The following is a 25,812-nucleotide window of genomic DNA, read 5'->3' as shown; positions in this document are numbered from 1 at the left end:
GGGAGGGTTTGGCCGGTAGTGATATCCTTGTCTCATCGCCGGGCGCAGTGCGCGCTAACCGAGGGGGCCAGGTGCACGGTGTTTCCTCCGACACATTGGTGCGGCTGGCTTCCGGGTTGGAGGCGCGCTGTGTTAAGAAGCAGTGCGGCTTGGTTGGGTTGTGCTTCGGAGGACGCATGTCTTTCGACCTTCGTCTCTCCCGAGCCCGTACGGGAGTTGTAGCGATGAGACAAGATAGTAATTACCAGCGATTGGATACCACGAAAATTGGGGAGAAAAGGGGGTAAAATTTAAATTTAAATAAAAAAAAGAATATGTCTTTAGAGAAAAGATAATTTGCCTTTATTAAACTCGCCAGATCATTTTCCATCAATTGGAAACATCAATTGACTGCTATTATTAAGCAATAAGGCCCGAGGAGGTGTGGAATATGGCCAATATACCACGGCTAAGGGCTGTTCTTATGACACCATAACCTCCCGAGGTGCCTTAATGATATTATAATCTGGTTACCAATGTAATAACAACAGTAAAAGTTTTAAAAAGTCAAACCCGTGGTACACGGTCTGATATACCAAGGCTTTAAACCAATCAGCACCCAGAGCTCAAACCACCCAGTATATAACTGTAAATACATCCTGTATGCGCATGTGCATAACTATAGATAAATCCGACAGGAGAGTTTGAGTGTTGAAAGTTGGACAGAGGATCTCGAAAGCTCTGTGCAAGAAACACTTGGATGAACTTCCAAAAATGAATGTTTGGCTATTTTCCGGCAATTGTGCTGTTATTGTGTGCCAGATGTCAAGACTTCAAACCGTTATAAATAGCCTATTTGTGAGATTGACTTGTTATTTCAATAGCCATTGGATACTGACTCAAATCTGGGTTTATAATTGCAATTCAATTTTGCCATGGTTTGTTGAGCTGGATGCAGGTAGCATATAGCCTCTGATAGGCCAACATCTAAGTTCCGTGAAAAGTCCACAATGAAACTGACATTAAATGTGGAGAACGATACACGTGCGATAGAGCTGTGACCATGATCACAAATGATAACGTCCAATTTAATGAACTAAACATGGCCATTAATAATTGCATAAGAAGACAAGGCTACAACAACAAACAGTATAGGCTACTTATCCATTTGCCAGCTCCGGGTAGGCTACACAAGTGGCACAAATCGATTTGCAATGACTTCAGCGATATCGTCATTTCAACATATGTATTGTATCAAATGGTAGGCTACAGAAATGTCATGGCGGTCGCAGTGCAATTTAGAAGCAGCCCAAAAACCCGCCATACATTGTCACCCGCAACATCATTTTCAAAGTAGCCAAATTTGGTAGAAGAGTAGCCGGCAATTTAAGCATACATTTTCTGCATTGGTAGACCTACTCTGTCTGGGATGGAAAGGTAGACCTACTCTGTCTGGGGTGGAAAGGTAGACCTACTCTGTCTGGGATGGAAAGGTAGACCTACTCTGTCTGGCGTGGAAAGGTAGGTCTACTCTGTCTGGGGTGGAAAGGTAGGTCTACTCTGTCTGGGGTGGAAAGGTAGGTCTACTCTGTCTGGGGTGGAAAGGTAGGTCTACTCTGTCTGGGGTGGAAAGGTAGGTCTACTCTGTCTGGGGTGGAAAGGTAGGTCTACTCTGTCTGGGGTGGAAAGGTAGGTCTACTCTGTCTGGGGTGGAAAGGTAGGTCTACTCTGTCTGGGGTGGAAAGGTAGGTCTACTCTGTCTGGGGTGGAAAGGTAGGTCTACTCTGTCTGGGGTGGAAAGGTAGGTCTACTCTGTCTGGGGTGGAAAGGTAGGTCTACTCTGTCTGGGGTGGAAAGGTAGGCCTAACTTTTGAAAGTACCACGCTCAGATTCCTAATGATGTCACAGATTGAATTATTTTCAAACAGCAACACTTTCATTGCAAACAAAACAGGCAGATTATGGCGTTGGAGAAATATGATAGGCCTATCTGTTCATCTTATCTCTCTGTCCATTCTGTCATTTGTGTGTTATTAAAAAAGTCTAAATGGCGTAGAATTGCATGACATTTTTTATAAAAAATATATTTTGTTCTTGGATCTACGAATATGATAATAGATTCATGCAATGATTTTACTATAACGGAGATCCTTCCACGGTGGTCTGCGAACCCACAACCTTCTAGCCTGCCGCGCCGTGCGCGATCAAAATTCCTGCGTTGCCATGTAATGCTTAGAGGACGAAGAACAGTTCTCTAAAACTACATATCTAAGGCTCTGTCCAAGAAGTGAGGGTAAACAGTAGACATGTTCTCTGCTATCCACTTTGTTTTAATTATTGTTTTGGGTATAGGGGAGGGTCACTTTTTCTTCAAGCTTTCAGGGAGAGTTTAGGTCAAATATATTTTGCTGAAGGGAGGGCCATCCATTTTCATTTCAATGAGGTCTATTTTTCTCCATGTAACCCTTATTATAAATAACTTTCACTCCCTAAGGTATTTAAAAAGCTGCTTCAGTCCATCTTTGGATTTGGACCTGAAGCGGTCATCCAATAGTCCAGCAGCCCCCACCCAAAACATAATGGAACCATGCCTAAAGGTTCCAACCTCACTTGTGTAGCCCAGAATAACACCACCGCCCAACGGCCACACACCCAACCTACAGTGTTAGGCAGCACAGCGCTCCCCCTCTCCACCACCCACACCCCAGCCCTGTCAGCAGTGACTGGCAACGTACAGCCTATGATTGATGACCATATTGATGTAGTGTGCTGCACTTTTCTGATGCTGAGAGAGAGGGAGGGAGAAAGGGAGAGAGAAAGGCAGAGGGAGAGAGAGAAAGGCAGAGGGAGAGAGAGAGAGAAAGGCAGAGGGAGAGAGAGAAAGAGAGAGAGAAAGGCAGAGGGAGAGAGAGAGAGAGAAAGGCAGAGGGAGAGAGAGAGAGAGAAAGGCAGAGGGAGAGAGAGAGGGAGGGGGGAGAGGGAGAGGCAGAGTGAGAGAGAGAGAGAAAAAGAAAGAAAGAAAGAAAGAAAGAAAGAGAGAGAAAGGAAGAAAGAGAGAGAGAGAAAGAAATTGAGAGAGAGAAAGAGAGAGAAAGAAAGAGAGAAGAAAGAGAGAGAAAGAGAGAGAGCGAGAGGAGAACTAGAGAGAGAAGAAAGAGAGAGAGCTAGAAAGGCAGATGGAGAGGGAGAGCGAGTGGGAGAGGCAGAGGCAGAGGCAGAAGCAGAGGGAGAGGGGGAGAGAGAGAGGGGGGGGAGAGGCAGAGGGAGGGGGAGAGAGAGAGAGAGGCAGAGGGAGAGAGAGGGGGGGGGGAGAGGCAGAGGCAGAGGCAGAGGGAGAGGCAGAGGGAGAGGGAGAGGGAGAGGGAGAGGGAGAGGGAGAGGGAGAGGGAGAGGGAGAGAGAGAGAGAGAGAGAGAGAGAGTGGGGAGAGAGAGGGGGGAGAGAGGGGGGGAGAGAGAGAGGGGGGAGAGAGAGGGGGGAGAGAGAGGGGGAGAGAGAGGGGGAGAGAGAGGGGGAGAGAGAGAGGGAGAGGCAGAGGGAGGGGCAGAGGGAGAGAGAGTTCACTGGTGTATTTAGTTAACATGATTCTTATTATTTTTCGTTTTTTAACAGTCTGAGCAGCTCAGCTGCTGCTCAGAGGTGTGGGGAGTGTGTGCGCACGTGCACATATATGTGCGGTAGTGTGTGTGTTCGAGTGTACGTGTGTGTGCATGCATATGTGAGGAGTGTTTTTTTTTCCATGCCCTCAGTTGTCAAGGTATGTGTAATGAAATCTCTGGGCTTGTTTTGAAAACCCTAGGAGTTCCACTCATTTTCACATTTTAGGCTTTTCTGGGGACCTCAGGCCCGCTCACTCTCCTCTCCTCCTCACCCCCAGACCTGGTCCCAGGGAGCTGTCCAGCCCAGCTCATTTACTGCTTCATTTGGGAGTGTGTTTAAAAGGTAAAACAAACACAAGCCTCAAAGACAAAAGAACACCCACCATCCTGTGCACTGTCACACTGAGACCCTTGATACTTCAACACCCCCTGAGGGGGAAGAAACATCACAGACAGTGCAGACACATCTAAAAGGCAAGACTGTGTGCTTGTGTGTGTGTGTACTGTACGTGTGTGTGTTTTATGCCACTCAGGGTTGGCATAAAAACAGGTTGCCCATGGAGCGCTGTTAACTTCATCCTAGCCATTAACCAGTGGCTGAAATGGCTTTGCCAGTGTGCCCCTGAACCCATTACAGGGGTCATGACGTTCAGATCTCCTCCAGAGAGGAGCGGGTTATCAAAGACATGCTCTCGCACAGATGACTTTTTGAAATGGTCGGGAAGTCAAAGACACTAAATGTGCGGTGTTCGACGAAAGACTGATACGCCGCAGACATTTACACTAATGAATAAACCAATCAATCAGGGAGTACTCTCGTCACGAAACATCCAGCTATCTTGGACATAAATGTAATGTTGCTGGCGAGGGGGGGGGGGGGGGGGGGGGCAAGTTGAGGAGCTTGTCCATGAGTATTCAACCAGGCTTGATATGATTGGCATTCCCCCTCTGCCTGTGGTCATGAAGCTAGACGCTGTGAGAGAGGTGGCGCTAGCAAAGATTCAACATCTGTTTGCCAATGTGCACATCGCACAGCAGGTTATGAGGGGAATTAATAACAAAAAATGTTCAAGTAATGAGAAAGTGGCTATGCTTAAACACACAACCACACGTGACTTCATCTTCCTGAGCTGAACAGAGGGGGGTTTAGGTGTCCCGAATGTAGACTGGATATACAGCGCTACCAGACCGACTGACCTGCTGAACATGCTCAACCGTGACGGTGTGACAGTTAGAGCCAGCCAGAGCCTCCCTCGTTCTGGACTTACTGAGGGAGGAAGTAGAGATCTCCACGGGTCCACCTGTACCCGAATACCAAAGACCCAATTCGGGTCCAGAGCAGGTCTAGCTCCAGAATTCTAAAACATGTCACGGGTCTGGGTCGGATCTGATATGATTGTCATAGGTCTCGGGTATGTGTCATTTCAACTGACTTGATAATGACGGAATGAAACGTTAAGACGGGAAGGACATGCTACAACGACCAAGAGCCAACAGGTAGGCTGCTACTTCATATTCCGAATGGAGTTGTTATCTTTAACTGTAGGATGAGAGAGCGCATGCAGCCTCAATTGGCCCAGATTTTGGAAGTGGGCTGCTAATTCAAATGATACATGGAGCAGGCCTTTTCTGACAAGCTCCTTAAATACCTTTTTTTTTGCATACCGCTTGGACACTCTAGGATACAGATAAACGTTGACGATATTGATATTTGACAGTCTGGGCCATGTACATAGGCTTACGGTACGTGGCCTTCAGAATGCAGGCCTGCCTAAGAGTAGAGCAAAACAACTGGCTAGGTCAGAGGTCACCAGCCTTTTCTGAGTCAAGATCACTTTCGGAGTCAAAAGGAAAGCCGAGATCTGCCGCTCAGATTTCTTTTTAAAAACATGACCTAAAAACGTAAGCCTTTGCAACATAAATCAATGAAAAACAGTACTGTAGCAAAGAGGTTTGTGCAGTAGGCTATAGGCCCAATACATTATCACTGCATATTGGTTATGCTTGAATTGCCGTGCCAATGTTGCTCTTCCCAGACAATTTTGAAATATAAACAGTTGAAGTCGGAAGTTTACATACACTTAGGTTGGAGTCATTAAAACTTGTTTTTCAACCACTCCACAATTTCTTGTTAACAAACTAAGTCGGTTAGGACATCTACTTTGCGCATGACAAGAGCAATTTTTCCAGCAATTGTTTACAGACAGATTATTTCATTATTAATTCACTGTATCACAATTCCAGTGGGTCAGAAGTTTACATACTCTAAGTTGACTGTGCATTTAAACAGCTTGGAAAATTCCAGAAAATTTCATGGCTGTAAAAGCTTCTGATAGGCTAATTGACATAATTTGAGTTAATAGGAGGTGTACCTTTGGATGTATTTCAAGGCCTACCTTCAAACTCAGTGCCTCTTTGCTTGACATCATGGGAAAATCAAAAGAAATCAGCCAAGTCCTCAGAAAAAAAATTATAGACCTCCACAACTCTGGTTCATCCTTGGAAGCAATTTCCAAACGCCTGAAAGTACCACGTTCATCTGTACAAACAATAGTACGCAAGTATAAACACCACGGGACGACGCAGCCGTCACACCGCTCAAGAAGGAGACGCGTTCTGTCTCCTAGAGATTAACGTACTTTGGTGCGAAAAGTGCAAATCAATCCCAGAACAACAGCAAAGGACCTTGTGAAGATGCAGGAGGAAACAGGTACAAAAGTATCTATATCCACAGTAAAAAGAGGCCTATATCGACATAACCTGAAAGGCCGCTCAGCAAGGAAGAAGCCACTACTCCAAAACCGCCATAAAAAAGCCAGACTACGGTTTGCAACTGCACATGGGGACAAAGATAATACTTTTTGGAGAAATGTTCTCTGGTTTGATGAAACAAAAATATAACTGTTTGGCCATAATGACCATCATTATGTTTGGAGGAAAAAGGGGGAGGCTTGCTGAAAAACACCATCCCAACTGTGAAGCACGGGGGTGGCAACATCATGTTGGGGGGGTGCTTTGCTGCAGGAGGGACTGGTGCACTTCACAAAATAGATGGCTTCATGAGGATGGAAAATGATGTGAATATATTGAAGCAACATCTCAAGACATCAGTCAGGAAGTTAAAGCTTGGTCGCAAATGGGTCTTCCAAATGGACAATGACCCCAGGCACTTCCAAAGTTGTGGCAAAATGGCTTAAGGACAACAAAGTCAAGGTATTGGAGTGACCATCACAAAGCCCTGACCTCAATCCTATAGAAAATGTGTGGGCAGAACTGAAAAAGCGTGTGCGAGCAAGGAGGCCTACAAACCTGACTCAGTTACACCAGCACTGTCAGGAGGAATGGGCCAAAATTCACCCAACATATTGTGGGAAGCTTGTGGAAGGCTAGCCAAAATGTTTGACCCAAGTTAAACAATTTAAAGGCAATGCTACCAAATACTAATTGAGTGTATGTAAACTTCTGACCCACTGGGAATGTGATGAAAGAAATAAAAGCTGAAATAAATCACTCTCTCTACTATTATTCTGTCATTTCATATTCTAATAATAAAGTGGTGATCCTAACTGACCTAAGACAGGATTACTAGGATTAAATGTCAGGAATTGTGAAAAACTGAGTTTAAATGTATTTGGCCAAGGTGTATGTAAATGTCCGACTTCAACTGTATATATTATTATTTATTGGTATATGATCCCACTGGTAATAGATAATTTCAAATCAAATGTTATTTGTCAGATGTGCCGAATACAACAGGTGTAGACCTTACAGTGAAATGCTTACTTACAAGCCCTTAACCAACAATGCAGTTTTAAGAAAAATAAGAGTTTCAGAAAATTTTTACTAAATAAACTAAAGTAAAAAATAAATAAAATAACAATAACAAGGCTATATACAGAGGGTACCGGTAGAGTCAATGTGCGGGGGTACAGGTTAGTTGAGGTAATTGAGGTAATACAGTATGTACATATAGGTAGGGGTAAAGTGACTGCATCGATAATAAACAGACAGTGTCAATGTCAATAGACTGTGTAGCCATTTGATTAGCTGTGCAACAGTCTTATGGCTGTCACGCCCTGGCCTTAGTTATCTTTGTTTTCTTTATTATTTTAGTTAGGTCAGGGTGTGACATGGGGGATGTATGTGTTTTGAATTGTCTAGGGGTTTTGTATGTTTATGGGGCAGTGTCTGTTCTAGGTGTTTGTATGTCTATGGCTGCCTAGATTGGTTCTCAATTAGAGGCAGCTGTTAATCATTGTCTCTGATTGGGAACCATATTTAGGCAGCCATATTCATTGGGTATTTCGTGGGTTATTGTCTATGTTAGTTGCCTGTGTCTGCACTCTTTGTTTATAGCGGCACGTTCGTTCGTTTGTTGCTTTGTAGTTTGTTTAAGTGTTCTTCATTTCGTTATTAATAAATAGAAGATGTATTGTTATCACGCTGCGCCTTGGTCCTCCTCTCTTCAATGTTACGACGAACGTGACAGAATAACCCACCAAAATCGGACCAAGCAGCGTGAAGGAGAGGAACAGCGCGTTGTGGAAAAATGGACTTGGGAGGAGATTCTGGACGGTAAGGGACCATGGGCACAGGCTGGTGAGTATCGCCGCCTTAAAGCTGAGCTGGAGGCAGCGAAAGCGAAGAGGCGGTGGTGTGAGGAGGCTGCACGTAAGCGCGGCTGGAAGCCAGAGAGGCAGCCCCAAACATTTCTTGGGGGGGGGGGGGGGGACACGGGAGTAGTGTTAAGCCAGGTAGGAGACCTGAGCCAACCCCCCCATGCTTACCGTGGAGAGCGTCGTATCGGGCAGGCACCGTGTTATGCAGAGATGCGCACGGTTTTCCCGGTGCGCAGGCATAGCCCGGTGCGGTACATAACAGCACCTCGTATCGGCCGGGCTAGATTGGGCATCGAGCCAGGTGCCATGAAACCGGCTCTACGCATCTGGTCACCAGTGCGTCTCCTTGGGCCGGGGTACATGGCACCAGCATGGTGTCCCCGGTTCGCCAGCACAGCCCAGTGCGGGCTATTCCACCTCGCCGCACTGGCCTGGCTACGGGGAGCATTCAGCCAGGTAGGGTTGGGCAGGCTCGGTGCTCGAGACCTGTAGTGTGCCTCCGCGGTCCGGTTTATCCGGGGCCTTCTCCACGCACCAGTCCGCCTGTGACAGCCCCTCGCACCAGTCCAGTACCACCAGTGCCTACACCACCCACCAGGCTTCCTGTGCGTCTCGGAAGTCCAGTAGGCCCTGTTCCTTCTCCCCGCACTCGCCTTGAGGTCCGTGTCCCCAGCCCGGTACCACCAGTTCCGGCACCACGCACCAGGCCTACAGTGCGCCTCGGCAAGCCTGAGCTGCCTGTCTGCCCAGCGCCGTCTGAGTTGCCCGGGTTTTGTATGTTTATGGGGCAGTGTCTAGTCTAGGTGTTTGTATGTCTATGGCTGCCTAGATTGGTTCTCAATTAGAGGCAGCTGTTTATCATCGTCTCTGATTGGGAACCATATTTAGGCAGCCATATTCATTGGGAATTTCGTGGGTTATTGTCTATGTTAGTTGCCTGTGTCTGCACTATTTGTTTATAGCGTCACGTTCGTTCGTTTGTTGTTTTATAGTTTGTTTAAGTGTTCTTCATTTCGTCATTAATAAATAGAAGATGTATTGTTATCCCGCTGCGCCTTGGTCCTCCTCTCTTCAATGTTACGACGAACGTGACAATGGCTTGGGGGTAGAAGCTGTTAAGAAACCTCTTGGACCTAGACTTGACGCTCCAATACCGTTTGCCATGAGGTACCAGAGAGAACAGTCTGACTAGGGTGGCTGGAGTTTTTGGCAATGTTTAGGGCCTTCCTCTGACACTGCCTGGAATAGAGGTCCTGGATGGCAGGAAGGTTGGCCGTTCTCACTACCCTCTGTAGCGCCTTGCGGTCGGAGGCCGAGCAGTTGCCATACCAGCTGGTGATGCAACCAGTCAGAAAGCTCTCGATGGTGCAGCTGTAGAACTTTGAGGATCTGAGGATCCATGCGAAATCTTTTCAGTCTGCTGAGGAGGAATAGCCATTGTCGTGCCCTCTTCACAGCTGTCTTGGTGTGTTCGGACCATGATAGTTTGTTGGTGATGTGGACACCAAGAAACTTGAAGCTCTCAACCTGATCCTCTACAGTCCCGTTGATGAGAATGGGGCGAGCTCGGCCGTTCTTTTCCTGTAGTCCACGATCATCTCCTTTGTCTTGATCACATTGAGGGAGAGGTTGTTGTTCTGTCACCACACTGCCAGGTCTTCAACCTCCTCCCTGTAGGCGGTCTAGTTGTTGTCGGTGATCAGGCCTACCACGTTGTGTCGTCTGCAAACTTAAATGATGGTGTTGGAGTCATGCTTGGCCACGAACAGGGAGTACAGGAGGGGATAAAGCACGCACCCGTCTGGGGCCCCCGTGTTGAGGATGAACGTGGCGGATGTGTTGTTGCCTAACCTTACCACCTGGGGGTGGCCTGTCAGGAAGTCCAGGATCCAGTGGCAGAGGGAGGTGTTTAGTCCCAGGGTCATTAGCTTAGTGATGAGCTTTGAAGGCACTATGATGTTGAACGCTGAGCTGTAGTGAATGAATAGCATTCTCACATAGGTGTTCCTTTGGTCCAGGTGGGAAAGGGCAGTGTGGAGTCCAATAGAGATTCATCTGTGAATCTGTTGGGGCGGTATGCAAATTGGAGTGGGTCTAGGGTTTCTGGGATGATGGTGTTGATGTGAGCCATGACCAGCCTTTCAAAGGACTTCATGGCTACAGATGTGAGTGCTACGGGTCGGTAGTCATTTAGGCAGGCTACATGGTGTTTTTGGGTACAGGGACTATGGTGGTATGCTTGACACATGTTGGTATTACAGACTGGGTCAGGGAGAGGTTGAAAATGTCAGTCAAGACACTTTCCAGTTGGTCAGTGCATGCTCGGAGTACACGTCCTGGTAATCTGTCTGGCCCCCGGCCTTGTGAATGTTGACCTGTTTAAAGGTCTTACTCACATCGGCTATGGAGCGCGTGGTCACACAGTTGTCCCGAACAGCTGATGCTCTCATGAATGCTTCAGTGTTGCTTGTTTCACAGCGCGCATAGAAGTCATTTAGCTTGTCTGGTAGGCTCGTGTCACTGGGCAGCTCGCGGCTGGGCTTCCCTTTGTAGTAGGTAATAGTTTGCAAGCGCTGCCACATCCGATGAGTGTCAGAGCCGGTGTAGTAGGATTCAATCTTAGACCTGTATTGACACTGTCCGTTTGATGGTTCGTCGTGGTGCATAGCGGGATGTCTTATAAGCGTCCGGGTTAGAGTCCCGCTCCTTGAAAGCGGCAGCTCTACCCTTTAGATGTTGATGTTGCCTGTAATCTATGACTTTTGGTTGGGGTATACACGTACAGTCACTGTCGGGACGACGTCATCGATGCACTTATTGATGAAGCTGGTGACTGATATGCCATATTTCAGTCTGTGCTAGCAAAACAGTCCTGTAGCTTAGCATCTGCGTCATCTGACCACTTCCATATTGAGCGAGTCACTGGTACTTCCTGCTTTAGTTTTTGCTTGTAAGCAGGAATTAGGATAGAATTATGGTCAGATTTGTAAAATGGAGGGCGAGGGAGAGCTTTGCATGCGTCTCTGTGTGTGGAGTTGGTGGTCTAGAGTTGTTTTCTCTCCTCTGGTTGCACATGCAACATGCTGGTAGAAGTTAGGTAAAAGTTCCGGCCACTAGGAGCGCCGCCTCTGGATGAGCATTTTTTTGTGTTTACTTATGGCCTTATACAGCTCGTGGAGTGTGTCTTAGTGGCACCTTCGGTTTGTGGGGGTAAATCCACAGCTACGAGAAATATCAGAAGAGCGTGGCTGTATTCTTTGAGTTTCTCTCTAGTCATGGTCTTCAAAGTTTAGAATTCTCACTACCAACTTTGCTGTGCGTCTAAGGTTTCTTTTTACAGTCTATGGCTCGAGGAAACTGTGCAATCTGATTGGCCAGCGGTAGGCCTATAGGTGCCCTTGACTGCTGAGTAGGCAAAGTTCTACCTTCAGACACATGAAATGGTCTGAAGGTAGAAATGGTTAAAAAATTGTTAAAAAATCTTCCCGGCCCTAGGGCTGCTGAATCAATTGCACCTATCGTCAACAGCACGAAACAAATAAAAAAAGTACGAACGCAAGGTTTATCGTTGGGTTTTTTACAGAAATATTTGGTGATCGACTAGGAATGCCTTGGAGATCGACTGGTTGAGACCACTGGTCTAGGTACTGCTCTGTTTAAGGCATTATGGGCAGCCTTATGGGCAGCCTAGCTGTGTGGAGGAGATGGTTTTTGTGTCCTTACGTGTCCATGCATCAACAACCTTTAAATTGTTTGAATCTTTTGATGTAATGTGATTTGTGGATTCAAATGAACTATTTAAAGTGTGTGCGCGCATGTTCTTTCATGTGTCCAGCTCAAATGAGAATGAGGAAACCAATAAAGCCACAAAATATTGGCCCTGTGAAACAAAAGCAGCTTATCCTCCAATTTCCTGCCAGCGAGACTCCCCAGGCCCAGCACTGAGGCGCTCATTAATTGAAGTTGATCTTTAAGGAAAGTACAAAAGTACTACTGTACTACTGAGCCACAGAACACAGGTGGAGGGAGAGGGGAGAGGAGAGGGGAGAAGAGAGGGGAGAGCAGTGGAGTAGAGCAGCTGTTCACATACTCCCCCTTCCTCACAGCCCAGCCTCCTTGGTTTATAGAAACACAGCAAAAAGTTACATTCCCAGATTAGTGTTTTACGTTCTCTAAAACAGATACGGTATTGGTGCAGGACTGTTCTGTTCAGCTGTTGTGAGGAGACTAGGGTGGCTGCTGTGATGGTAATGCTGTAATGATAACACTGTGTAGTAATGCTCTAATGATAACACGGTGTGGTAATGCTGTAATGATAACACGGTGTGGTAATGCTGTAATGATAACAATGTGTGGCAATGCTGTAATGATAACACTGCATGGTAATGCGGCAATGAAAACACGGTGTGGTAATGCGGTAATGATAATACGGCGTGGTAATGCTGTAATGATAACACTGCATAGTAATGCTGTAATGATAACAATGTGTGGCAATGCTGTAATGATAACACTGTGTGGTAATGGTGTAATGATAACACTGCATGGTAATGTGGTAATGATAATACTTGAACAGGTGACCATAACAGTGACATGACAATTCCATAAAAATAGATAAAACAACTTTCCTAAGAGATCAAGAGATCAAGATCACAACTTACTTATAATGAGAACAAAAATATAAACACAACATGCAACAATTAACGATTTTACTAAGTTACAATTGAGGAAATAAATCAGTCAATTGCAATAAATGAATTAGGCCCTAATCTATGGATTTCACATTACTGGGCAGGGGTGCAGCAGTGGGAGGGCATAGACCCACCCACTTGGAAGCCAGGCCCACCTACTGGGGAGGCCCTGGCAACCAGAATGAGTTTTCCCACACAAAAGAGCTTTACTACAGACTACAGAAATACTACTCAGTTTCATCAGCTGTCTGGGTGGCTGGTCTCAGATGATTCCGCAGGAGACCAAATGTGGAGGTCCTGGGCTGGCGTGATTACATATGGTCTATGGTTGTGAGGCCGGTTGGACGTACTGCCAAATTCACTAAAACGACATTGGAGGAGGCTTATGGTAGAGAAATGAACATTCAATTATCTGGCAACCGCTCTGGTGGACATTCCTGCAATCAGCATGCCAATTGCATGCTCCCTCAAAACTTGAGACATCTGTGGTATTGTGTTGTGTGACAAACCAGCACATTTTAGAGTGGCCTTTTAATGTCCACAGCACAAGATGTACCTGTGTAATGATCATGCTATTTAATCAGCTTCTTGATATGCCACACCTGTCAGGTAGATGGATTATATTGGCAAAGTGCTCACTAAAAGGGATGTAAATAAATGTGTGCACAAAAGTTGAGAAATAATATTTTCTTTCAGCTCATGAAACATTGGACAACCACTTTACATGTTGAGTTGATATTTTTGTTCAGTGTAGTTACTTAGAGCAATCTGTAGACATACATGATATTATATGTAGCCATGTCTGAGTAATAAACAGCTGTATCTAGGCCTGGCACACCTGTAATAACAGTCCAGTCTGTTGCAGAATAGCTGCTACTCTCCATATGTAACCTGATACCTTCTATACTCTACCTAGGCACTCAAGACTCATCAGAGAAGCCAGACTCATTCCAGCAGTCAGACAGAGAGAGAGAGAGAGCAAGAGAGCGAGAGGGAGAGAACGGAGGCACACTGTTACAGCTGGACAGAGGATTAGTAGAAACATGGTAGAATATGAGAAGGGGTGAATGAGACACGAAAGAAAGAGAGAAACGGAGAAGCATTGCTCTTTCGTTGATCCGTTCAGGCTGATCTCTGTTCCAGGAATATGATTAGGGATTATTCTGTTATTTTTATAAATGTCTGTGAAGCTTTTATACCCTCCCCTCCCCTTCAGTCTTGGCAAACACCACAGAGAGAGAGAGGGAGAGAGAGTGAGAACTAGAGAGAAAAAGAGAGATAATTATAGAGAGAGGCGAGAATGAGAGAGACCGAAAATAGAAGATGTAAGAGAGAGCCTCCACAGTCAATGAGGCTCAAAAAGACAAGGAGCTCCAGAGAAATAGCCATGTCACCTCGAGCCGGTCTGTTGGGGCAAGCTTCCCCACCACCACTGTCACTCCCAGGAAGATCAGTCTCTCTGGGGACGACAGCTAGCCGGCCACATGACCCTAGTCTATCGTCAACAAAAACTAGTGTGACTTTTTAAAAGCTTTTTAATGACTATCTGTCCTCATAGGAGAGTTATAGTCAGAGAGTCCGGCTCACAGACTGGACCAACAGCTGCACAGAGACAAACTACAGTAGAGGTGAACTAGTCAGATGCTGAAATTGGTCTAACATTTGATACTCCAGAAAATGATATTAGGAGAGTGTCCTGGGATTGACAGTGTGTGAGGATGATATGGGGATGTTGACGGCACGAGGCCGACGTCATCTATTTTGGCTGGCTCTCTAATCCAGCGATGTGAGCTAAAACCTGCCAGGCATTCTACCACAGTGCTGCCTGTGCAACCTGTGTGTGTTTGTTTGTTGGTGTGCGTTTGTGTCACTCCACTATTTATACTCAAATTGGCTGATTGAAAGGGAAGCTGCCTGGCTGCACATTTTCCATCCCCGTTCCAAATATAGTGCGGTGCTAGCTGTGAGCCATTGTTGAGAGTCCAGAGTGAAGTGGAATGTGGCACTGCACGCCACCAGAACACCTGACTGCACACACACTCCACTTGTCACACACTCACATCTCAACAAAACACACCACAGATGATCTAATCTGTATATGCATCCATACAGTCAATCTCGATCAGGTGTCTGTTACACATTTTTTTTAGGGTATTTTACCATTTCTAAATAACATCCATTAGCTTCATGGGTCTGTGTCTGTTTCATTCTTTATTGTTTTTCACCAGGAAGTTATTTAAGCTGTAATTAAGAGATTACTCAGAGTAGCCCTTGATAAGAGAGAGGGTGGACCCCAGATAGCATCTATGCAAAGGCGGCCCTGTGCCCTCTCCTCTCTGGGTGGCCTACAGCACAGTAGAGGGGGTAGAGGCCACGGGCTCGGCATGCAAAGCTTTGATGTCATCACATTTCCATGCAGACAACCGTGGCCAGTCCAGGTACGGCTCGGATCGCCCTCTGCCCTGTATGTATGTAAAAAGCACACGCGAAATCCATTTGAATCTGTCATCAAAAACAGAGGGGTTTGGCAGGCGAATAACGTTAGCGGGAGAGAAATAGATTTCATCTGTTTTCCCCGTCTCTCCTTGCAGTCAGAATGGCACTTGCTGTCAAAAGCAGTTAGCGGACGAACGTGGGGATTCGTTGTAACTACACTCCAAGACATAGCCAGGGAATTTAGAACAAAGTCGCTCAGTCGGTATTGGTTCTTCAAAGGACATTCAACATAATATGTGATGGATGTGTTTTCAGAGTGGCGAAATCAATTGGAACTAAAAACCCTCACAGTACACATTTGAAGAAATGTGGGGCATTTAAATCTCTTGGTGTGTTTATGTATGTGGTTATGGGGTTGGGAGGGTTTGGGGTGTTCTAAAGGAGAGGCAGGTCTTCAAACAGGATGCAAAGCTTAAGGAACGTTTCGAAAGCCGCATGACAGTGTAGTTACAATTAAATAACAGTACAGTATTAGTTCCAAGTTTCAATGTTTGTCACATGCACAGGATACAGCAGGTGTAAACAGTACAGTGAAATGCTCACTTGTGAGCTCTTTCCCAACATTGCATTATTCAAGGAAATAATCTAAAGTAGGAAAAACAAACGAAACACGCAGGAAAAAGAGACACGAGACTGCAAGCTATACACAGGCTCAGTCCCAGTACCATAATTACAGAGCCGAGTCAGTAGAGCCGAGTCAGTAGAGCCGAGTCAGTAGAGCCGAGTCAGTAGAGCCGAGTCAGTAGAGCCGAGTCAGTAGAGCACTAAAACCAACAGAAATGAGCAGGGCTACCTGTTAGATCTCCAATTGCACTATAAAACAGGTGTAATCATAAGTTAAAATAGTTCAATAAAAAAATGATACATATAAAAATAATAACGTGGGGCGGTGTGTCTGTCTCAGCGGTTCCACCATGCACTGCTTTAATAACCCACTGAGTTACAGCGTATCAACACACACCAACACCCTGGTTGCTACAGCTCTGCCTGAGCTTGGTGTGTGTGCGTGCGTGTACTATACAGTAAGGTTTTCCATATAGAGGATGCGCACTCAATTCAATTCAATCAACCTCAATGTGACTCCTCTCAGTTTTTCTCCCTCCGCCACAGCTGCCTCTTATTTGCCAGGATCCAGCCGTAGAGAGAGAGATCCAGTGGGAACTTTAACACATAGATTCTTGACATTCTTTAACGGGTTTGAGTTACTCTCCGTCCAAACCAGCGCTCCACTACTACAATCCTCTCCTATTTCCGGACACGAGGTCAGTGTTAGAGTCTACATTCCACAGCCTCTCACCAACACAAGCAGGTATTGTCCTCTGTGGAGGGGACTCTTCACTGGCTTCAGATCAGATCCCACTGTTGGAGCGGTGTCAGTGTTGTCATCACATTGTGTTGTTTATGATGGGTCCTGTAGTGGCAAGTCTCACTGCTTAATGGTTAAGGAACGCTAACAGAAGTCCACAGCAGCAACTCTCTGACACAGTGTGGAAATCAAGGAGAGAGAAGGTACTGTATAAGAGGTCACGTCAGAGACACTTTATATTGAACGATCGCACTCAATGACGTGTGACCTTCACACGTTCTGTTCTGTTCACACTCAGTCCCCAATTGAACAGTCCTCAGATCAGCTACGGCAGACAATTCTGGAACAGGCCCTCATGTCTCACCTGCCCACAGGTCAGCTGTGACGTGAGGTTCAGTCAGTCCCACGCCTGTAGAGTGTAGCTCAGCTGCTACCGTCAACCTGTCAGCTCCACGCATCACCTTTTAATCAGTCACCATGGTGACCAGGTTGGGGTAAGCAGGCACAGTGTGCCATCCCACATTCTCTCACTCAGTCGGAGGGATCCATGTCTCTCACACACACACACACACACACACACACACACACACACACACACACACACACACACACACACACAACCCTGTGGTGATGCCACAATCAGCTTCTCACACAAACACCCATGCCCTGGGACTGGCAGGTGGAGCAGGACTATCCATAGAGCATCCATTGGCCTCCGTTACCGTGTCTACTCCAGACTGATTCTGCCACGTACACAGAGATGACTATTAGCTGCAGTATGGGTTCTCGTCCATCCTAATCCATGTGCTCAGCAGTTAGTCAATTAGTCACTTCTCTGGAAGGGCACGGCCACCTAGCCACCACTGAGCTCGCTACACACACAATAAGAGACTAGTGTAGGGCAATCAAACACTCAGCGTACAGTAATAAACAACTTAGAAAATTTAAGGATGGAAAACAGACTCACCATCCAACACCGAGGGGTTAAACAACGGTCTGTCATTATGGTCATCCAAAGTCACAGCTGCTGTCTTCTCCTAGAAGAAAAAGGGAAAGTTGGTAAAGAAAGTTTATATAATCGTACAGTATATTTTCCATGTATACAACAATGGTGATTGTCAGACGTGATTCAGACTTCATTTCAGCCAGGCTCAAGGCATTACCCCACCTGGGATTTAAACCAATGCACCTAGTCGACATTAAACAACTACACCCCCTCTCACTGTCTCTTCTCCTGTATATCCTCCTCTTTCTCCCACTAATGACAGGATGTCTGTCACACAGGGTTAAAGACCTTCCAGGCAAAGAGGACACTGAAGTAATTCCTGCTCTTTCCCTTCATCAGAGAGAGAGAGACACAGAGAGAGACAGAAAGACAGAGAGAGAGAGAGATCCTCACAGTGATGTTGGGGACTGGGTGGATTATCACTAATTACCAAAGACCAACTGGAACCTAAAGGAAAGGAGAGGATTAGTAAAAAGTGGAACAAGACGATGCCTCCTCCACTTCTTCCTCCCACCCCCTCTTTTTTTCCTTCTTCTTCCTCCTCCTCACCTCACTGGAGACCGTGTGTTTTCCCCTCAGGAATATAAGTCTTATTGACATCACACTGGTCTAGACTGAACTCTTATCAAATAGCTCATGTTTATATATCCAGATATGAAAGATGCCTCCCTTCCAGGAATCTCAGAGGGACTATGAATAGATACATCAGAGTTTAAAAAATGGGTAGGCCTAAAAAAGTGATTGTTCTATTGTTCTAAAGCTGAGAGTTCTCTCATAGGAGATGGTGAGTCCTTTACGTCCTTGTACCAATGATGAAACCCACAACTCTGTTCATATGAAGACAGCAGAATCTATCCCCTTCATCTATCCTCTGCCCGACGCCATGTCTCCTAGCCCTCCTGAGGGAGGAGAATGTCTGGTGCAGACACAAGCAGAGACCTGCATCCCTGGGTCTGTGAACTGATGTGAGCATTGTTTTCCAGGGGGAAAGGAATATGTTGTTTTTCCTTCAGAGTGTCTGGGTGTGCATGGGGACTACAGAGTGTCAGTGAGTGGGAAGAACGCCAGCTGCAGTATTGGCAGAAATAAAGCAAAGGGATTGGGTAATGGGTGGAAAAGCCATACCTTTGTAAAACCTTGGTACCAGATGCTCTTGAGCTCTGAAGTGTGTGCGTGCAAAAGCGCATGCTCGTGGGTGCACATGCGAGAGAGCTACACTACATGACCAAAAGTGTGTGGACACCTGCTCGTCGAACATCTCATTACAAAATCATGGGCATTAATATGGAGTTGATCCTCCCCTTTGCTGCTATAACAGCCTCCATTCTTCTGCAAAGGCTTTCCACTAGATGTTGGAACATTGTTGCGGGGACTTGATTCCACTCAGGCACAAGAGCATTAGTGAGGTCGGGCACTGATGTTGGGCGATTAAGCCTGACTCGCAGTCGGCGTTCCAGTTCATCCCAAACGTGCTCGATGGGGTTGAGGTCAGGGCTCTGTGCAGGCCAGTCAAGTTCTTCCACACAGATCTTGACAAACCATTTCTGTGTGGACCTCGTTTCCACTGCTCCAGAGTCCAATGGCGGCGAGCTTTACACCACTCCAGCCGACGCTTGGCATTGCACATGGTGATCCAAGGCTTGTGTTCGGGCTGCACGGCCAGGGAAACCCATTTCATGAAGCTCCAGACTAACAGTTATTGTGCTGACGTTGCTTCCATGAGGAGTTTGGAACTCGGTAGTGAGTTTTGCAACCGAGTGCTACCCGCTTCAGCGCTCAGAGGTCTCGTTCTGTGAGCTTGTGTGGCCTACCACTTTGTTAGACTGATGCTAAAATTGATTAAATAAATGTTTTTCCTCATCAATCTACACACAATACCCCATAATGACAAATCGAAAACAGGTTTTTAGACACAATACTTATGTAAATATTCAGACCCTTTTCTATGAGACTCGAAAATGAGCTCAGGTGCATCCTGTGTCCATTGATCATCCTTGAGATGTTTCTACAACTTGATTGGAGTCCACCTGTGGTAAATTCAATTGACTGGACATGATTTGGAAAGGCACACACCTGTCTGTATAAGGTCCCACAGTTGACTGTGCATGTCAGAGCAAAAACCAAGCCATGAGGTCGAAGGAATTGTCCGTAGAGCTCCGAGACAGGATTGTGTCGAGGCACAGATCTGGGGAAGGGTAACAAAAAGTCTGCGGCATTGAAGGTCTTCAAGAACAAAGTGGCCTCCATCATTCTTAGATGGAAGAAGTTTGGAAACACCAAGACTCTTCCTAGAGCTGGCCGCCCGGTCAAACTGAGCAATCGGGGAAGAAGGCCATTGGTCAGGGAGGTGACCAAGAACCCGATGGTCATTCTGACAGAATTTCAGAGTTCCTCTGTGGAGACGGGAGAACCTATCAAAACTTTAAAAAATGATAAAATGTGGAAAAAGTGAAGGGGTCTGAATACTTTCCGAATGCACTGTATCTAGTCTATCAAACACCAGTGCGCTTAAATCTACTGCAACACTCCTTGTCAAGAGCAGAGAGAGATGGAACAAAGGGGAATTGTAAAGAACGTTCTGGCGGCTGGTAAAGCCATTTGAAAGAGGCCTGTTATCCTCCATTCTCCATCTGTTGTCCTCTCCTCTGTCAAGACTCTGATACATTGTAGCTCAGGCAGCTAGGGTCTCTACATCCCCTGTCTGGCGCGCCGTAACAAGACCCACACATTCACTCCGACTCTCTGTGTTCAAATCCTCCTGACAACTTCAATAAAGTAGAAACCTCAATATGGGATGAATAAAGATATCCCTCAATAACCTGACAGTTGTCAAATTCATTCTTCCTGAGATGGCTGGAAGACAGTTCCACCCTCTTCAACACTTTCTCAATGTCGCTCATGCATCCCCTAAGAGGACCCCCCCCCCCCATCAAATACTGGCAGCTTTTTAATACGCACCTAGGAACTCTTCTTTGATTGGCTGAGCTAACTTCCTGTAATTATACTGGAGGAAGCTAGGGTGAGGGGGTCGCAGCTTGCTAAGCTTAGCCCTGCGGACAGACCCAGATTCAGACCCATGACCACCCTGTGTGTGTATGTGTGTATGTGTGTCTCTCTATAGAGGAGTCAGTAGGTCTAGGTTTTTAAGTAAAAGGGATAGAAGTAGCCTGCAGATACCTGGAGATGATTCATTTGGTAGATGTAGATTTTATCTCACATGTTAAAGACACACCCTGCAGCCTTCCATAATCACAGAACAATTTGGGTCTTCGACATCTAGTAGGTTCTTCATTGATCACATGGGAGATGACAGTGTGACCATGTGATGTACTACAGTACAGCCAAATATTTAGTTCAACAGATACCTGACAGGTGCATGGTCATCACCTCTCCTCCCAATATCAATGGTTCTCATTTCAAATCATGATTATTACCAGACCAGTGTGGCAGCGATTGTGCCGCCAGGCCTGAATCACAGTCGTTTTCACATTGCAGACACATTCCTTTACATTCCTTTACACGGCTATCAGGGCTGGAGTCAATTGGAAAATAAGGCAGTACATTCAGGGCATGAACTTAGATAACAATTCAAATTTAGAAAAAACAACATCTACTTTCATTTCAATGACTTCTCAATAAACTGAGGAGTATAAGCTGTTTATATCAAAAGTTTTTCAATTGTTTAATTTGAAATAAAAATCAATTGACTGCCTCCACTTTGAATAGACCACCACGGTGGCGTGGGTAAGTTACACGATGACACACACACAGGCGCCTGAAACACACATAGAGCCCAACACGGAAACGCTTCCAGCCTCAGACTGTGGTAGGCCACAAAAACATAGGCCTGCCAACTGCCCTCCAGCTGCCCAGCCTCCCTCCACATCCCTGTCCTGTAGGCAAATTGTGTGTGTGTGTGTGTGTGCGTGCGTGTGCGTGTGGTGCCCGTCCTGGGTGGTAGTGGGATCACTGTGTGGTTCATCCTAGCCCACACACTCTCTCACTCTCAATCTCACTCAGGCCTCCGTCAATGATCCTCTGTATTGACTAGGACTGTGCGTCCCAAATAGCACCCTATATATAGTGCCCTACTTTGAGCAGATCCCTATTGGGCCTTGGTCAAAAGTAGTGCACTACATAGGGAATAAGGTGCCTTTTTGGACACAACCTCAGTCTCCAAGGTGAAGACAAATCTGAAATATAAGGCTGTGCATGGGTGGCTGCATAGGGTTTCTGGCCTGGTCTAACATCAGGAGCTGGAGGCCAGTGATGTAATGAGATCAGATCTGGTCCGGTGGAGTTCTATGATAGACTGGAGAACAGAGCAAAGCATTGTGGCGTGACATTATGTCTTTAAATGGGGTTTCAGTCCAGTCAAATATTACCCTTGACCCCATGCCACTATACACCATTGGATGGGCCTCTCAAGTCAACAGCCCCATGGCCACAAAACATAACACAGACAGAGACACACATTCATACACACAACCGCTAATCTCATCCACCAGCCGGATCTCTCTCTCTCGGTCAAACTGTATGGTTTCACAGCGCCTCAGAAAGGGACTTGAATGGAGGTCATTGGCAGGAGTGGACGAAACAACCACAGATTTTAATTAGCTGAACTCTCAGTCCATCACCATCTAGCCACTGATTTTAACTGGCATTCATTTTGATTGAAACATTTTGAAAATCCCCAAAGTCCCATCTAATACAGCGCTAGCAAGCTCCATCCGCCTCCATTTTAAGCTGCACCCCTTTCAAGTCCCACTTTAGGACGGTGTTACCAGGGTCTTTATCAGTGGTGTAAAGTACTTCATAAAAATACTTTAAAGTACTACTTAAGTCACTTTTTGGGGTATCTGTACTTTACTATTTTTGACAAGTTTTACTCCATCCATTTTCCCTGACACCCAAAAGTACTCGTTACATTTTGAATGGCTAGCAGGACAGGAAAATGGTCAAATACATGTACTTATCTAGAGAACATCCTGCTCATCCCTACTGCCTCTGATCTGGAGGACTCACTAAACACAAATGCTTCGTTTGTAAAATGATATCTGAGACTTGGAGTGTGCCCCTGGCTATCCGTAAATACAAAAACAAGAAAATAGTGCGGTCTGGTTTGTTAAATAAGGAATTTGAAATTATTTATACTGTTACTTTTAATACTTAAGTATATACAGTGGCAAGAAAAAGTGTGTCAACCCTTTGGAAATACCTGGATTTGATCTTCATCTAGGTCACAACAAGACAAACAGTCTGCTTAAACTAATAACACACAAACAATTATACATGGTCTTGTCTTTATTGAACACGCTGTGTACACATTCACAGTGCAGGGTGGGAAAAGTATGACGTGAAACCTTGAATTTAATAACTGATTGACCCTCCTTTGGCAGCAATAACCTCAACCAGTTGTTGCGGATCAGACCTGCACAACGGTCACGAGGAATTTTGGACCATTCCTCTTTACAAAACTGTTTCAGTTCAGAAATATTCTTGGGGTGTCTGGTGTGAACTGCTCTCCAGGTCATGCCACAGCATCTCAATCAGGTTGAGGTCAGGACTCTGACCGGGCCACTCCAGAAGGCGTATTTTCTTCTGTTGATTTACTTCTGTATTTTGGGTCGTTGTCCTGTTGCATCACCCAACTTCTGTTGAGATTCAATTGGCAGACAGATAGCCTAACATTTTCCTGCAAAATGTCTTGATAAACTTGGGAATTCATTTTCCCGTCGATGATAGCAAGCTGTCTAAGCCCTGAGGCAGCAAAGCAGTTCCAAACCATGATGCTCCCTACTAGAGGTCCACCCATTAATTAGAATGGCCGATTCATAACAATCGGTAATCGGCATTTTTGGACACCGATTGTGGCCGATTACATTGCACTCCACGAGGAGACTGCGTGGCAAGCTGACTATCTGTTACGCGAGTGCAGCAAGAAGCCAAGGTAAGTTGTTAGCATTAAACTTATCTTATAAAAAACAATCAACCTTAACATAATCACTAGTTAAACTAGTAATGTCATCAACCATGTGTAGTTATCTAGCTTGTCCTGCGTTGCATATAATCGATACGGTGCCTGTTAATTTCTCATTGAATCACAGCCTACTTCGCCAAACGGGTGATTTAACAAGTGCATTAGTGAAAAAAAGAACAGTTGTTGCACCAATGTACCTAACCATAAACATCAATGCATTTCTTAAAATCAATACAGAAGTATATATATTTAAACCTGCTTAATTAGTTAATATTGCCTGCTAACATGAATTTATGTTAACTAGGGAAATCGTTTCACTTCTCTTGCGTTCCGTGCAAGCAGAGTCAGGGTATATGCAGCAGTTTGGGCCGTCTGGCTCATTGCGAACTATGTGAAGACCATTTCTTCCTAACAAAGACCGTAATTAATTTGCCAGAATTATACATAATTATGAAATAACATTGAAGGTTGTGCAATGTAACAGCAATATTTAGACTTAGGGATGCCACCCATTAGCTAAAATACGGAACGGTTCCGTTTTTCACTGAAAGTGAAACGTTTTGTTTTCGAAATGATAGTTTCCGGATTCGACCATATCAATGACCAAAGGCTCGTATTTTGTGTGTTATTATGTTATAATTAAGTACACTGCTCAAAAAAATAAAGGGAACACTTAAACAACACAATGTAACTCCAAGTCAATCACACTTCTGTGAAATCAAACTGTCCACTTAGGAAGCAACACTGCAGGTGGTCACCACCTGCAGAATCACTCCTTTTTTGGGGGTGTCTTGCTAATTGCCTATAATTTCCACCTTTTCTCTATTCCATTTGCACAACAGCATGTGAAATTTATTGTCAATCAGTGTTGCTTCCTAAGTGGACAGTTTGATTTCACAGAAGTGTGATTGACTTGGAGTTACATTGTGTTGTTTAAGTGTTCCCTTTATTTTTTTGAGCAGTGTATATGATTTGATATTTGATAGAGCAGTCTGACTGAGTTGTGATAGGCAGCAGCAGGCTCGTAAGCATTCATTCAAACAGCACTTTCTTGCATTGCCAGCAGCTCTTCGCTGTGCTTCAAGCATTGAGCTGTTTTATGACTTTAAGCCTATCAACTCCCGAGATTAGGCTGGTGTAACCGATGTGAAATGGCTAGCTAGTTTGCGGGGTGCGCGCTAATAGCATTTCAATCGGTGAAGTCACTCGCTCTGAAACCTTGCAGTAGTTGTTCCCCTTGCTCCGCAAGGGCCGCGGCTTTTGTGGAGCGATGGGTAACGATGCGTTGAGGGTGGCTGTTGTCGATGTGTCCCTGATTCGAGCCCAGGTAGGGGCGAGGAGAGGGACGGAAGCTATACTGTTATACTGGCAATACTAAAGTGCCTATAAGAACATCCAATAGTCAAAGGTATATGAAATACAAACGGTATAGAGAGAAATACTCCTATAATAACTACAACCTAAAACTTCCTACCTGGGAATATTGAAGACTCATGGTATAAGGAACCACCAGCTTTCATATGTTCTGAGCAAGGAACTTAAAAGTTTTTTTACATGGCACATATTGCACTTTTACTTTCTTCTCCAACACTTTGTTTTTGCATTATTTAAACCAAATTTAACATGTTTCATTGTATATTTGAGGCTAAATTGATTTTATTGATGTATTATATTAAGTTAATAAAAGTGTTCATTCAGTATTGTTGTAATTGTCATTATTACAAACTAATAAATAGGCCGATTAATCGGTATCACCTTTTTTTGGTCGTCCAATAAATCGGTATCGGCGTTGAAAAATCATAATCGGTTGACCTTTACTCCGTACACCATACTTCACAACTGGGATGAGGTTGATGTTGGCATGCTTTTTTTTCTTCACATAGTGTTGTGTTTCTTCCAAAAAAACTCAACTGTAGTTTCATTTTTCCACAGAATATTTTGCCAGTAGCGCTGTGGAACATCCAGGTGCACTTTTGCAAACTTCAGACGTGCAGCAATGTTTTTTTTTTACATCAGTGGCGTCTTCCGTGGCGTGCACCCGTGAAACCATTCTTGTTTAGTGTTTTGCGTATCGTAGACGCATGTTCCAGAGATTTCGATAAGTCTTTAGCTGACACTCTAGGATTCATCTTAACCTCAT

At 45.3% G+C, this 25,812-nt stretch overlaps 1 protein-coding gene across 3 annotated transcripts in view; it reads right to left on the bottom strand.

The window, feature by feature from the left end:
- Positions 1-25,812, bottom strand: part of LOC129818650 (bone morphogenetic protein receptor type-1B-like) — a 114,447-nt gene that overhangs the window by 86,008 nt on the left and 2,627 nt on the right. For all 3 annotated transcript variants that reach the window (XM_055874759.1, XM_055874757.1, XM_055874758.1), the window contains exons 2-3: positions 17,654-17,723; positions 16,046-16,144 (exon numbers count right to left, since the gene is read on the bottom strand). The gene's annotated coding sequence lies outside the window, so the exon portion shown is untranslated. The remainder of the gene's footprint in view (positions 1-16,045; positions 16,145-17,653; positions 17,724-25,812) is intronic.

The sequence above is a fragment of the Salvelinus fontinalis genome, chromosome 21 (genome assembly GCF_029448725.1).
Source record: "Salvelinus fontinalis isolate EN_2023a chromosome 21, ASM2944872v1, whole genome shotgun sequence".
Taxonomy (NCBI): domain Eukaryota; kingdom Metazoa; phylum Chordata; class Actinopteri; order Salmoniformes; family Salmonidae; genus Salvelinus; species Salvelinus fontinalis.
The sequence above is the reverse complement of the archived record's forward strand: the minus strand, read 5'-3'. Positions and strand labels throughout refer to the sequence as shown.